The sequence below is a fragment of the Candoia aspera genome, chromosome 2 (assembly GCF_035149785.1).
Source record: "Candoia aspera isolate rCanAsp1 chromosome 2, rCanAsp1.hap2, whole genome shotgun sequence".
NCBI classification, from domain to species: Eukaryota; Metazoa; Chordata; class Lepidosauria; order Squamata; family Boidae; genus Candoia; species Candoia aspera.
Genome location: NC_086154.1, coordinates 160932265 through 160946799, shown reverse-complemented (window position 1 = coordinate 160946799; position 14535 = coordinate 160932265). Strand labels below are relative to the sequence as shown.

At 37.2% G+C, this 14535-nt stretch overlaps 1 protein-coding gene across 1 annotated transcript in view; it reads left to right on the top strand.

Annotated features, from left to right (window-relative positions):
• ADGRL3 (adhesion G protein-coupled receptor L3) overlaps window positions 1-14535 on the top strand; it is a 575448-nt gene that overhangs the window by 304348 nt on the left and 256565 nt on the right. The gene's annotated exons all lie outside the window — the stretch shown is intronic.

The window sequence follows — 14535 nt, the reverse complement described above, 5'->3', positions numbered from 1 at the left end:
ATGGAATTCTTGTGGTGCCTCCTCTATCAGGATGCTAGGACTGGGAAGCCAGATTCCTCTTGGAAGTCTGGAAGGGTGAGATCTACTACCTGATTGCTCTATCCATGTCTGTCATGGCTGATTAAATTATCTCTTCCAGCAGTTTTGTGTAGCTATTGTACTGCTTAGAAAAAAGATGGAATCCTGTTGGGACAGCAGAGATCATTGGCTAAGGTGCTGAACAATAATTCCCTAACATCAGCTTCTGGACATGATCCCACAGGAAACATCAGAATTACTGCAAATACTGCCACCAATGCCCAGCCCCACCAGGTGGTTGAGAAGGATACCATGTTCAGTGGTAGTGAAAGCTGTGAAAGACCTAAAGTGATTTTCACACACAGAAAGTATCCCAATTAACAAATTCAGAAAATGCTATAAGTGAATTGGAAAGAGGCTGCCATTTGGGGACAATGTATTCAAAACAAGACATAAAATATAGGATCCAGGGATCCTATATTCACTGAAGACACAGTGACTTCAGTGCCACCATCCTCAAGAAGTTGACCAACGTGGACTTCAGTGGTTATGTCACAATGTTATTTCAAGCATGTAGAACTTGAATGAACTTGGGAGACAGAAGAAGCGAAATTTGAAAAGAAAGCAACAGGATGGAGTAGAAAATAACAATACATTGAGAAAATGTCTTGGCATAAAGATAGAGGAAATGTTTGAAGCTTTATTAGTTGTTTATTAGCTATTTCAGAAGAGATTTTCCTTACCCCAAATAGAGAAGACATTTCTGACTCATGGTTAAGCTATCTGGGTAATATATTAGGGAACATAGTAGAAGATCATCATACATGCAATTTGTAGCTTTTCAGTTAAAAGCAGTGCTTCAGAATATGCTTCCCAGTTAATGAAGGAAATTTTCTATTTACTTACTTACTTACTTACTTACTTACTTACTTACTTACTTACTTACTAGATTTATATCCTGACTTTATTTTGTGCAATTTAAGGTAACATGGATAATTCTCCCTTCTCCCTCTTTTCCATACAACAACTCTGTGAGGTGGGTTGGGATGGGAGAGCATGATTGGCCCAAGTCACTCAGCCAGCTTCCATGCCTACCAGAAGACTTAAATTCATGGTCTCCCAGATATTCCAAACTTTTCTAATTGATCAAAATGATTATTTGATTACCTTAATTAAGAAATGCTTCATCAATTTAATATTTAATATTTTCCAAAGCACTGTTCAATGCACTGTTTCAGTGTTCAATGCATTGAACATTTATATAGCGTTGTTTTCTAGAGACTGTAAAGTAGGCAGAAATGAGATGGTAATTCCCATTTAGTAGTCAAAGGAATGAAACAAAGAAATGAAGGAATTCAGCAAAGGGTTAGCAGACCATCAGTTTTCAGCAGCGGAACAGACAAAATGGGAATTAAGTAGAAACAAAGAAGAAGGAAATGGACTCATGGTTTGGCAAAGAAAGAAAGGTGCTACAAGCAGTAGAGGGAACAGAAAGACAGCTATCAAGAGATGTTTTCCATTTGTTTTGTTCCTATAGCATTGATTTTTTGAAGAGTAACAATTTGGCTAATCTCCGGAGTGACATAGAAGAAATCTAAAAATACACAGCTGTGACTCATTTACTGGTAGAATACTGTATTTGTTCTATGCAAACTACCTTCTACTACAAACAAAACTGAACCTGCTTATACTGTAGCTTCAAATCATAAATTGGCCCTTTTTGCTACCCCATTGAAAACATTGTTGAAATAGATGCAGAATCCAGTACTACAGGGAGTAATTCTTTATGGGGACAATTGTGTAAAGGTCATGAAAGTCACCTTGTAGGTGTAGCCTATCTTTTGAGTGGCCATGGCTGAGTCTGTAAAATCTTAACATATGTGGCAGGCTGTGGGGGTTTTTTTCCAGAAGAATAAAGTTCCCTGCAAAAACTGCTGGTAGTTGCACCAGTGCCAGATAGAGCCTAGAAGAGAATTGGAAGTGCATTTGTGGACTGCCACTGGTTGGTTAAAAACTAGAATGGCTAAATGTGGTTTCTTGAAGAACTTGTAACAGCTAGTACCCCTGAATTCACAGGGAAAATGTTTCTGGTTACAGAGAAATATAAGTTTTTCTAATTACAGTTGGCCTCCATGGTCCACATGTCAATGGAGAGTTCAAGTAACAAAGGGAATTTCAGCCCAGGAATATCCATTCTCAGCATTATTAATAGAGCCACTCCTATCCATACCACTAGATATAAACCTGCATAGGTAATCAGAATCAACAGTAACAAAACCCAGTCCAAACCTCAGAAAGTATAACTGTATGCTTGGAGTTTGGGGGGAGAAAAGGTTGTTCAAAACATGGCAAATGAGAAACAGATGGACATCTTAGCCTTATCTCTTATGGTCTCAGTCCATCAGTTAGGGAAAGTACGTGAAAGAAATTCAAACTCACAGACAGACAATTTAATGTACTCATTACAATATTAGAACTGCAGTTTTCTTACTTAATTTCTAAGACTGTGTATCCTGATACCTTTTTCCTGGCATTAACTTGAACAGTGAATCCTGGTTCCTTGATCATGTGCCACTGTTAGCTGCTTGAGAGAAACAAACTTGCACCCTCTGACAGATTTCAAAGTAGTCTGTGTAATGCAAAAATAAAAGCAGACCATACTTTCCACTTTTATGAACCACACACAGGCTATGTTTTGCCAGAATTGCATTCAGGATCCCAAATGACAATTAAATTAAATGATCAGAAGGGACGGGAAGAACTAATATCTATACAGAAGCAGCAACAGACATCCTGATCTTTTATTTATTTCTGCAAGTTATTTCTGCTCAATTCCAAAAAGACTCTTAAAATGATACCAGAATAAAATAGAAGAATTAAAAGGGAAAAAAACAGACTCCAAACCACAGTAGCTATAGTCATTGACAAGCCAATGAAACATTGCTTAGCAGCAACGATCACCTACTACAGCAAGATAACCATCAATCTTCAAGGCTTTCTGGAACAGCCAGGTCCTGGAGGCTTTCCTGAATGCCAGCGGGATTGGTGCTGACCTGACCTTGTGTAGAGCACTGCTCCAAAGGAAAGGAGCAGCTGCAGAAAAAACACATCCGTGTGGCCCTGATTATGGGAATGTCTCAAGGACAGGACTTAAAGACTCCCTTACCAACTAGATCTAACTTGGTTGGCAGAAGCTGTTGAGAGAAAATGGTACTACAGATGTCCAGGGCCTGAGTCATAGTTGTCAAGACCGAGAGAGGCACAATTAGAAGTTACAGAAGATACTCATAGCTCATTCCAGAGAAGCAGCTCTCATCCTCATGGGAATTTCTGGGAACAAGATTAAGAGAAGTTTATCAACAGACCCAGAATCCTAGACTGTGTGAGTACCACCAAAGGAAGACAATGTACAGTCCCCATGTCCTACTCATTTTCCTTACCTTCAAGCATGGAGCCTCTGACTTCTCAAGGCAGAATGATCCAGAAACCTGCATGTTATAGAAACTGATTTGTCTAGGTAGAAATTATTGGAGCAGAATAATCCCTAGATGCTATTAAGGTAACAAGTCTACTTATCACCTCAGAGATAGGAAATTGAAATTTTTAATCTTGTTTATTATATATCTCTGGTTTACATATCAATTACAATTCAAAGGAAGGGAAATACAGTAAAATATGATCCTAACAGGAGTCAATACCTTATATGGTAAGAAAAAAGGAAAAGCAGGCATTAACTGAGGAATATTGTTTCTGCAAGGAAGAGCAAATAAAGGAGCTTCTATACCTTCATTCTTTTGAATACATTAAGATGCTGCTTAACTAAAAGCTTCAAGCTAGTTATATGCACCCCACTACAAACCACTGCTACCTTTTCTACTATAATAAAATACATAGTGTCAATAAAAATTGAATACTTTTTGGATTTCTTAAAAATTAAAATATTTAGTGTTTTAAAGAAATGGAATGGACTAGTTTTGTTATTTAATAGAATCTGTACATCAAACCTTGAGCCCAACTACATGTTATTTTAAACAAAAATCAATAAACTGATATCATAAAATTAATAGAATAAAGAGTTAAAGAAAATTAGGGGGATGAGAAATATATTTTATTGGACAAGGTTTACATTGTGAATCTTAAATGTTGGTCAAGGAATTTTGCTCCAAATACATACAACAATTTAAAAAAAGAAAAAACTACAGCAACACAGAGTAGGAAAACAGACTGTTTATTTACTTATACATACAAACAATGAGATGTACATTGCCTCCTCCTGAGACTCTAAGCAGCTCACAATAAGGCAAAAACATATGTCTCGCTAAAAATGCTAAATATTAAATTGCATGTACATAATTACAACTTCAAGAAACTGGTTATTCCCTGATTAGGGAGGAAGACAGAAGGGCAGGAGCAGGAAAAATAGAGTATATCTGCCAATAGGTATGTCCAAAGCCTATTACTAATTTGAACCAGAGTTCCCAGAATATTTTATTCTCAGAGCAGTAGATTTTGCACATATACTATATATACCTACCAACATTTCATCTTTTGTTCTTGTTTCTTTCTTTCTTTCCAGGCATGCATTCCATCTTCTAGTCCTGAAAAGATAACCTTGGTATATATTCCACCAAACAAGATACCAAATTTACTCATTTATCAAACATGTAAAGAACATAAGAACAAGATAGATAAAACCCAAATAAAATATTCAGCATTAAATCCCAAAAGCCTTCCAGAAAAGTTCTGCCTTCAGCTTTTTCCAGAAGGCAGACAGTCTCCAATGGGAGGTCATTCCAGAGGGCCAACTCCATCACCAAAAAACAGCACTTCTGGGCTTCAGCCCCTTAACCTCCTGGAAATGGGGGAACACTAGCTGCTTCTCCCAGCATAAACAGATTGGTTAGGCTGATTCTAGTAGGGAGATGCAGTCCTGCAGATAACTGGGTGCCAAACCATACTGAGCTGTATGAGTTAATGCTAGCATTTAAATTGCACTTTGAAGCTACTGGAAAGCCAATGCAGGGTCTGCAAAACTAGTGCAATATGTGCCTAGCAGTTCACATCTATGAGCACCTCGGCCACTGCATTTTGTACCAACTGAAGCTTCCAGGTGTTCTTTAAAGGCAACCCCATATAGAACAGTAATCTAAATAGGTGGTTATGGGGGTGTGGGCCATTGTAGTCAGGTCCTCTCACCCAAAGTAAGACAGAAACTGGTGTACTAGCTGAAGCTGGGCAAAGGGCCCCTGGCCATAGTTTCTACATGCTGATCTAGCAGGAACCGTAAGTCCAGGAGGACCCCCTAACCATGGACCTGTTCCTTCAGGGCAATGTAACCCTGTCCAGAGACAAAATGAGGTGTGGAGCACCCCTGATGTACAAACAGTAGCTCTGTCTTCCTAGAGTTTAGTTTTTCTTTTCCTCCAACCACACCCACACAGCCCTTAGGCACCAAGACAGGGCTTTGACAGCATCTCTGGCCTGAACTAGGATTGCAATATGTAGTTGGATTTCATGACCATATTGATGATACTGGACCCCAAACCATCAGATACCTCTCCCGGCAGCTTCATGTAGATGTTAAATAGCAAGAGGGAGAGCACTGACCCCTGGAGTAATCCACAAAGAAGCAACTATGGTACCGATCTCTCTCCTCCAACTACCACTGATAGGAGCAGACTGCTAAGGAAGGAGCAGAACCACTGCCAGGCAGTGCCTCCAGCTACTAATCTCTGCAGCCAGTCCAGGAGGATACCATGGGCTGATGGTATTAAAGCTGCTGAAAAGTCCGAAAGCACCAGGACAGGCATGCTACCCCTGTCCAGGTTTCAACGTCATCAGTAGGTCATCAGTCACAGTTACCAATGTCATGGAAAGTGTGCTTTCCTCCCAGATACACATGCATTAAATGAAAGCTTCCATATAGAAAATTAAGCAATAAACTCACCACATAAATAATATGATAGTTGGTTCTCCACTGCCACCATCCCTTTTTCTGTCCAGGACAGATTCATCTATGGAAGCACTATTTCATAGCTAAATAAACATAAAAATGCAGAGCTACAACTATATTGCTTTTTATAAATTGTCTTTTCAATATAAGCATAATAGTATGCACATTAAAATAAGTATGAATATATGGACATCTTAATTACTCAAAAAAGCAATAGAACTACATTTAAAAATATAAAGTAATTAGGAGTACTTATCTCCTTTTCAGTGAGCTACAATTCCAAAAAAAAAGTTGTCCACTATTTTCTGTCTCCTACAATATACTTTGGTAGCTGCTCAGTGTTACATGAATTCTCATCCATCAAAAGTTTTGTTATGCTATCAGTAACTGGGGAACTATTCTACTGCCAAATAAGATTTGTCAAAAAAAATCCTTCTTGGGTTGGTGTATAATTAGGAGGAGAATAAATAATGTGATTTTTTTTTTCAGTTTCTTCCTTACAATAGATGGATTCATAATGAACCAAGGGGATGTGGACAAATATCCCATAGAGGACTGTTAGAGGCCTGAGATACATTTTAATGCAAGAAAAGGAAGAATACATTTGGAAAATAGGGTGATTTATCATGCTTGCTTTTAAATTTATGATACCATTTGAAAAAATGGAGCTGTTGATGATTTCCAAGTCAGCCCCAAATCATAGTCATAAATCTGGCTCCTTAGGTTGACTCTATTATAAATAAATAAATTCAGGGCAGAAGTAATGTAATTCAGATTTGCTCTTGATGGACCAATTTGAACTCAGCCTCATGATCTCAACTGTTTTTGACAGTATAAAATAGATAAGTGATGTCTTGGCATTTGAAATAGTGTCTCTCAATGTTGTAATACTGATTAATCCTTGCTATTATACATGGTAAGATGGTTTCTATTTGTAGGAATGCTGCTGGAAGCCCAGGAAGAAAAGCTCAAATTCTTCAATAAACCTACTTCGTGAGAATCTCTAAAGCCTTATTATTATCTGTTCTTTATATAGATTTTCCATCCTTGTGGGAAGGAGAAAAAGCATCTGTTGTGTAAAGGATGAGCTCACTGAGTACAGCTAATGCAAGCCCCATATAATAGCCTTGAATGGGTGTGGATGTGTACATATCCTTGTCCTGCTAGATCTCTCAGTGGCATATGATACAATCAACCATAGAATATTGTCTAAAAAGACAGTCTACAAGTTCTTCAAGGCACTATATTGTAGCATTTCTGCTCCTTCTGGAGTGAGCGGTTCCAGTGGCAGAAAAGAAGATGTTGAGACCTTGAGCGCTTCTGTGTGGGATGCTCCAGGCAGCGTCAGATTTAGGCATAAGCTAAATAAGCTGCAGCTGAGGGCCTCAGAATCCGCAGGGCCTCACAAAACTTCAGATTTGGGGGCGGCAGCTTTTAGAATTTTATGTGGCTTTCTATGTGTACTGTAATCTATGAGGGAGATTATCATCTGTGAGAGAGATCAAGCCAGCCAAATGATAAATATGTAATCAGTAAATTCATTCATTTGAAAATAATTTGTATTTTTCACTTTAAATACCTTGCTACTAAATAATTAAAAAGCATATATATTTTTTCAACTTTTTGGTGGCGATCCAAGGTCCTGTTTTGGTATACACCTCTGTGAGACCTTCTGGTGTAACTTTTCAACAAGGGGCCTCCAAGCTTTATGTAACTTAGGGCCTCACCAAGTCTAAATCTGGCACTGGTTCGAGGGCTCAGCCCTCAAGGTCCATTCTCTTCAATAACTCCAGTAACCCACTGGGGAGATACTTTCTCAGTTTAGGAAGCGATATCTTTAGTATGCTGATGATAGCCTTTGCACATTTCCATTTCGAGCTGTGCAGAGAGTATAGTGGCTTGATCTTGTGCTGGAAAAGTGAGGGATTGAATGGCATGGCACAGGTTCAGAATGAGTCCCAGCAAGAAGTGGCCTGGAGCTACTGTTTGTACCTTTAGCTGTGGATGGGAACATAGTCCCTTTGTAAGAGCAGGTAACAATCTGAGGGTCTTCCTGGACTCACAGCTCCTGCTAAAGCAGTAAGTAGAGACTGTGACCATGAAATCCCTTTGCCAATTAATAAATAAAATGTATGTTGATTGTTTATGCACCATTTAAAAAAATCTTTCACTAAAATAATTATTTTGGTCTTAAAGCGGTTGATTACTAATTCTTCTTTTTTGCAGAATTCACCCATCTTTGTGAACCTACTATTTAGACCTACTGGGTTCAGGGAAAATGTAACAATGACATTATTATCAGTATGTATCAGAATAAGTACTTTCTAGGTGAGAATAAATGAAGGGGAAAAAATTGAAGAGATGGAAGTGCTAGATTTTGTATTCAAAAATAAAAAGGGGACAAAATGCAGCCCTTTTTTATAGCTCTTAATATCTTCCCTGCTAAAACTTGAAGGACTTTATTTTATTCATGTAGCACTGGTGTAACTGTGGAACCAGCTATTATAGTCTATTAATTGCAGATGCTTTGGCCGGCAACTATTGACTATCTATTAAGTCAAAGGCAAACAAAGGCAAACAAAGTCTAGAAAACATGCAGAGATGTTTCCAAGAATCATTTAATTATTTGGTAACTAATGGTTCTTGTTACCTATTGTAATGAGGAATCACTTTTCAAAAGATGAAAGCCATGGTCTTTGCTAAACGCTGAGCTATATGTAGATGGCAAATTAATGGAAGCCACTATCGAGCAAGTTATGTTCTACTACATAACCATCATAGATATTTAATGCAAAAGATTCATTGAAGATGCAAATTAAATATTCTGTAGAGAATTTCCAGAGGAGTATCAACAATATTCTTAGATTCCTCTGTAGTAATGGTAGTCAGCATATCCCCTTTAAAATGAACATGGTGGTCAAATTCTATGATTCCCAGTTATATTTACAGGGATTTTGGTCCATGGAAAGTAGTTTAGTCCAAAATTTTAAGAGCTTTATTTTTAATTCATCAGAATGTATCAAACACATCACTACTGGAGTCTGAGTTGCTTGCAATTGAGGTTAGACTTTGCATGTATTTAATTTGATCTTGGCTAAAATTGATTTTTGTCCCATCTGGCCTGACTTGTTTAATCCTTTTGGATAGTTTTCCAAATACTGTATATTAAAGAGGTCTTGGAAAGAAAAACAAAACATCCATTTTATGCATTTCCCCCAAGTGCTTAGTTTCAATGGGATTTCACAGAAAAGAAATTACTCTTGATGAACATGTTTGGGGCACTAAGCAATTATATGTCTAATTGAAGAGTCCCAAAATAGTGAAGGGCCTTTGGTTTGGCCATCAGTCTTATTTGAAGAAAGCTGTAATACCCCATTTGCTAAGTACATCTCTTCATGTGAAGTAATGGGTGAGGCTGAGATAATGGAATTTAACTATTGTCACTACCTGCATTATAGAGATCCTCAATTCATTGTGTCCCCCATTTTTTTTTAATATGTCCTATTACCTCACTGTCAAGTGACTTCATACCCTTTGAATTATATTTGCTGCTGGGTCCTAAATAAGGATGGAAATGGAATTTGCTTTCAGGTTATTTTACAGTATAGCCCAGCAATACAGTAGTCTATTCTCAGCTCAAAAATTTTGAACAAAACAGCTTATATTAGGAAAGGACATTTAGGCAGATTGTGTAAAACCATTTATTAAAGGAAGTTATATAAAAATAAGCATTTATTGATAATTTTGTTATCAACAGTTTACATTATAAAAAGTTGCATTTTTAGGATAAGTTATCTCAAGGTTTTTCCACTTGGAGATGTTCAGGAAAGAAAGATTTTTTAATGCAATCAAAAATAATGCATTGAAAATATACTTGAATAAAATATTAAGTGAGTATATTCAAATTGATCTACACAGTCATAGATCAACAGTATCTGAAAAATTTGAAGAGGAAGACAAACTAAGAATTTTGGCTCCTTTTTCCATGCTCAGTATCATAATTGCAAGAAGGAAAGGTTTATTCCACACCCTGATTTTTGCTTAAAGATATGTTGAACTTGTCTGACTGGACTACTTTTGCTTCCCTTTCAAGATTCAAAGCCCAATAATAGAGCATCATTTCAACAGGTGAAGAGCCTAATGACTCAATGCTTTAATTTGGGCTCCTGCATGGAAGAGGATTCTATTTATAAATCAGTGTTTTTCTATGAGTCCATTTGTCATCTATTGTAATTTATTTTATAATAGACGATGATAATGGGGAACTGTCCCTGGAAAGAGATTTAGAGTTATTATATTAGTGGTTATGTAATGAGGGATTCTGCAGTGTGGATGTTTTGTAATGAAAATATATGTGGCTACAATTCAATATACTTTCCTGGGAATAGATTACACTTAAGTCAGTGAAGTCTACTTCTTAATGGGTATCCACTGGTTGTGCTGGTTGGTTACAGATTATTATAACTGGTATGTTATGTTACGTTATGTTATGTTATGTTATGTTATGTTTGTTATGTTTGTTATGTTAAATTGAGAATCTGTGATTTGCTTCCTGAAGGAATTTCAGTGCATCATATTTCCTTTTTTAGATCATATAATTTATAATTATTTCTTAGATATATGTCTAAGTTACAGTGGTTTACTGTATTTATGTGGTAGCACTTCTTTAAGTCTCCTGCCAACCTAGCAGTTTGAAAACATGCAAATGTGAGTAGATTAATAGGTACCGCTTCGGCAGGCAGGTAACAGCATTCCATTTAGTCATGCCGGCCACATGACCATGGAGGAAGTGTCTACGGACAAACACCGGCTCTTCGGCTTTGAAATGGAGATAAGCACCGCCCCCTAGAGTCGGACACGACTGGACGTAATGTCAAGCGAAACCTTTACCTTTACCTTTTTACTTCTTTAAGTACCCCTAAAATGTTTTCATTAAAACCCGGGTACATTTTACTATTTTATTATCTTTTAAAAAATCATTTTGAGTCATTGCTGCTGCTTTTTATTTTCCAAAATATCATAGCCAATCAGAACAGGCAACATACAGTTGAATTACCTGAATTTATATTAAGAATGTTCTTTTGTTTATTCAATTGTTTATTTATCAAATGTATATGACCATCCATCTCACAAGAAGTGACTCTGAACAGCATACAGCAAAAAATATAAAGCAATAAACATGTCAAAAACAGTCATATTTATAGTTAAAAAGCATAAAACAAGCAAGAGATTAGATCAGCAAGGGAGCCACCTCAAGATCTCACCAGTCCCTTGAGACTCACAAACTTGAAGACATAGCTAGGTCTTGAGGGACTTCCTCAATGTTGAATATTGAATTGAATGTTGAAATGGAGACTAAAACTCTCATCTCTGAGAAGTGCAAGCAGGCATAATCTATACAGATTACATAACCTGTATTTGGCCTTATCTAGTTTGCCAATCTCTACTGCCAAAGTGCATTGCAATGCAGTGTAAAGGTCTGATACATACAGTAGTCACCAAGGAATACCACCATAGGATGAAAAATGCAGAACAGTCACTTTGATATGAATCTAATTATCACTAAATGAAATTGCTAATGGGAATATGTCACCCATAAAAATATATGCTTTCCCCAACTATGCTGTCTGCAACAGAGTTGGAAGAATGGAAACAAAACCACAGTAATCAGTGCTATTTAACTTCTCCACTAATGACTTCAAAGAGGGGACAATGTAAGTAGTATACTAATGAACATCCTAGCAAATGTTATATTGAGAAAAGTTGGAAGATAACAAGGAAATAAAAACAAAGAAAAAGATCTCAGGGTAGTTTGAGTGATATGTTTTTGCTGAAATACATTTCTACAAAAAATAAAACAAACGCATTATGTTTGACAAAATTGAAATATTAATAAAACCAACAAGCTATAAAAATTATAACCTCTTCTGAAGTGCCAACACCTATTTTGACTGCATTCATTCAGCACAGGGTAATAAATGGTTCTTTTAAGGCTTTCACCTGCCCCACCAATGTCTAGATAGGTAGGCATCTATATGATACAGGCTTAGATACAGTACATGGTGATTAAAGTATCATTATCTACAAGTTGTAAGTATGTATCTGTTCCAAGTATGTATCTATGCTGAATATGTAGATAGGTATACATGTGTTTAAAGTATTTTTATCAGTTTTTGGAGCTGAAAAGGCCCAGTAGCAGTTTGATCAAAGAACAAGCCAGTCCTTGCCGTCATGTTTACAGTATGAAAACAAGGACAAAAGATGGGAAGCTTGGATGTAATGGAAAACTACAGATCAATTCTTAATGTTACCCAGCTGTGAGGGAAAGGACTCAGTTCAAAAGTAAGCTTCAGACGATTCTTAAGGAATAGTCTAATAATTCTTGTTCTCCTTGCCTAGCTGTAATGCAGGCTGAAGTGTCTTGGAGGGGAAGGGCAAGGTCCAGCTGTAGCTTTACAGTTCTAGCTTTTACTCTGGACGTAGTAGGAGCAAGATGGGTACCACCATTCCCAGAGCAGATGAACCTGTTGTTCCTCCTCACTGGGCAGTTGCTCCCAATATCCTTTCTGAAGGAGGAGTTGGCAAAAGCATCAATAAGTGAAGATGGCAGTTCTTTGATGTCTGCTGTATCTGTTCTATCTCATAGGGCAGTTAGAATTTGGAGTATAAAAGAAGCTGTGTTATATGTTTCTTTCAAAGTAAAATGGAATCTGTCATAGCACACATTTTAGAAAGTTGGATGGAGAAGTAATAAACATTTGGGAAAGCTATAACAATTTGCAGGGAGTTTGCATAAAATAACTTGTATATAGGAAAGATGCTTATAAATATATCTATGAAGGGTAAAGCTGCAGAAAAATATACCTATATTAGGAGATATATGACAACAAATGCTGGATTTTTAGTTTTTTAACTGCATGCTACTATGAACAGACAGAATTTGGGCTGTTTTGCACATTTCTAATTAGAACATTGGACATATTAATCTTATTGTTTATAACTTAGTCTGGAAAGGAATAGGAGCCTAAACAAACAAGGCTGAAGCCAAACAAAACAAAACAAAAAGACAGATGCATAGATATAGGGTGGGAGAAGCCTGACCTTATATGAATTGTTTCTTGCCATAATCAAATTGTCATTTATAACAAGCTCAACGTGAATCACAACTGAGAAGCAGCTGCAGCGAAAGCTAACTCAATTTTAGGCTAGATTAATAGAAATACTGTTTCTAACTCATAAAAACTTAGAGGTTCACTTTAATTTGTTCTAATCAAAGCACATCTAGAGTATTTCATCAAATTCTGGCTTTAATGTTTTAAATAGGGTATGGACACAATAAATCAGAGGAGACCACAGAAGCTAGCCCTTACATATAAAATCATGAGGAAATGTTGAGGGAATTGGATATAGCGAACAAAAGACTGAAAGGGGAGAGAGCATGATAGCCTTGTTCAAATACTTGGAAAGCTGTCACATCAAAGAAGACAAAAATAAATTCTGGAAGTAGAACCGTAATGGAATTAAGTTACAGTCAAATAGATTTCAGTTGACTATAGGGAGAAATATCTTAAGGGTAAGGGCAGTTCAATTGGAGAATCAATTACCAAGAGCAAGGGTAGGCAACATGATGCATTCAGCATAAATATGTTTCCTAGTTGTTCCCCTTAGTACCAGCCAGACTCCTTGTCCCACCTGACTAAGAGCGATGGTGAAGAAGCTTCCAAGGTGCCATTTGGTGGACCCCCTTCCTGTGTTGGACTGCCTGGACCTCCTAGGATTTTGGTGAAGCTTGCCTTGGTCATGCAGCTAGCAATTCCTAGCAGTAGTGCTGATTTTTTGTGTGTAATAGAGGCCAAGCTAGGAACATGTCTATAAGAGTAAGTTCCAGTTGATTTGCATCTCGGTGAAATGCAAAGAATAGCAAAAGATTCAAAACAAATCTCTCAAAAAACAACTTAATAAGGTCTGATGAGAATATTATGCTATCTAACTATGAGAGAAGAAAGCCAATGCTGAGACAGGAGGAATATAATGCATGATCTTGGAAAAACATGGAGGAAGAGAGTAATCTGTTCCATAGAAAGGCACACTGGGAAACAGGCAGGTTATTTTTCAGAGTTCATAAGCACAAGAAAGAACTAGAGCAAATCCTCACAAGACCCATAAGCAGTCCTTGGAGCCCACCTTGCACCTCTGAGAAATGCCTATTACTTGGAAAGACAATCAGAAGCAAGTTAAATTTGAGATCAGTATTGCAAAGCAGCAAGTGGAGAAGTGGGGGGATATTATTCATATGCTAACTCACATGTAAAAAAAAGAATGGCTTGGAAATATACAAATTTTTCTATTACAGGAAAAGCTTAATTCCAAAAAATGAAGAACTAAATGAAAGATAAGGTTATGAGCATAGTTCAGTTCCAAATTGGATGCCAAGCATGTGGCATGGCCTGTGGAGATGCCTGGGGAGCATACTTACCTGGTTATCTGGGAACAGTTTGATCCTGTTGCGCCTGAGGAAGTGGATAGGGTCTTCCAGACTGTAAATGCCACCACTTGTCAATTAG